We start from the raw sequence: 1,844 nt of genomic DNA, 5'->3' as shown, positions 1-1,844 counted from the left end.
TCCACTCACCTCAGCCTCCCAAAGCGCGGGATTACAGGCTGAGCCACTGAGCCCGGCTAATTTTTTATTTTAAATACATAGGGTGGCCAGACTCGGTGGCTCAGCCTGTAATCCCAGCACTTTGGGAGGCCGAGGCGAGTGGATTGCCTGAGTATGCGGGTTCGAGATCAGCCCAGGCAACTTGGCGACACCTCATTCTACAATAAATCACAAAATTAGCCAGGCATGGTAGTGCTCACTTGTAGTTCCTGGCTACTTGGAAGGCTGAGGCATGCCACTGCACTCCAGCCTGGGTGACGGAGTGAGACGCCACCTCAAAAAATAAGTAAATAAATAAATGTGCCAGGCTCGGTGGCTCAGCCTGTAATCCCGTGCCTTTGGGAGGCTGAGGTGCGTGGATTGCCTAAGCCCGGGGGTTCGAGACCTGCCTGGGCAACCTGGCAAGACCTCATCTCTACAATAAAATAAAATAAAATAAATTTAACCGGGCATGGTAGAGCGCACCTGTAGTTCCGGCTACTCAGAAGGCTGAGGCGGAAGGATCGCCGGAGCCCAGCAGGTCAAGGCTGCAGTGGCCGGGAGCGGTCACTGCACTCCAGTCTGGGCGATAGAGTGAAACTCCAACTCAAAAATAAATAAATAAATAAATAAATAAATAAATGTGTGGGGTATAATTCAGGGTTAGGGATACAGATGTTCATTATGAGGTACCCTTGTTGATGAGGTGTGCCCATCCCCCATCCCCTGGCAGTTTCCCGCTACTGCCATCTTTTTTACTTTTTAATTTTAATTTATTTATCTATTTATTTTGAGTTGGATACTCACTCTGTCACCCAGGGGCACGCACTACCACGCCCGGCTAATTTTTTGATTTATAGTAGAGAGCGATGAGGTCCAGGCTGGTCTCAAATCCCTGAGCTCAAGCAGTTCTCTTGCCTCAGCCTCCCAAAGTGCTGGGATTACAGGCTTGAGCCACTGCCTCTGGCCCTTTATTCCTTCTTTAGAGATAAGTTCTAACCATGACTCCTGGGCTCAAGTAACCTTCCCACCTCAGCCCCCTTAGTAGCTGGGACAGCAGGTGTGTGCCACTGCATCTGGCTAATTTTTTAAAAAATTTGTTTTTTGTAGTGACAAAATCTTGCTATATTGCCCAGGCTGGAGTGTAGTGATCCATTCATAGTTCACTGTAGCCTTGAATTTCTGGCATGCACCACTGCACGTGACTAATTTTTCTTTGTATTTCTTTTTAGAGACAGTTTCACTGTGTAGCCTGGGCTCAAGTGATCCTCCGTCTCCAGCCTCCTGAAACTCTGGGATTAAAGGTATGAGCCACTGTACCTGGCTGCCTCACTCTTATGAGGACACTTGCCATTGGATTTAGGGCCTACATAGATAATCCAGGATGATCACCTCATTTAAAAATCCTTAATTAGGCCAGGCATAGTGGCTCATGCATGCAATCACAGCACAGAAGGATCCCTTGAGCCCAGGAGTTTGAGGCTGCAGTGAGCTATGATCTTATCATAGCACTCCAGCCTGGGCAACAGAGCAAGACCTTGCCTCAAAAAAATTTTTTTTAATTAAAAAATAAAAATAAAACAAAAATTAACATCTGCAAAGACTCTTTTTCTTCTTTTTTTTTCTTTGACTTGGAATCACACTCTGCCACTCAGGCTGGAGTGCAGTGGCACACTCACAGCCACCGTAGCCTTGACCTACTGGGCTCAGGTGATCTTTCTGCCTCAGCCTTCCAAGTAGTTGGAACCACAGGTATGTGCCACCACGCCCGGATAATTTTTTTTTTTATTTGAGTTGGAGTCTCACTCTGTCGCCCAGACTGGAGT

This window comes from Carlito syrichta, unplaced genomic scaffold (genome assembly GCF_000164805.1).
Source record: "Carlito syrichta isolate Samal-C Ts95f unplaced genomic scaffold, Tarsius_syrichta-2.0.1 Scaffold303640, whole genome shotgun sequence".
NCBI lineage: Eukaryota > Metazoa > Chordata > Mammalia > Primates > Tarsiidae > Carlito > Carlito syrichta.
The sequence above is the reverse complement of the archived record's forward strand: the minus strand, read 5'-3'. Positions refer to the sequence as shown.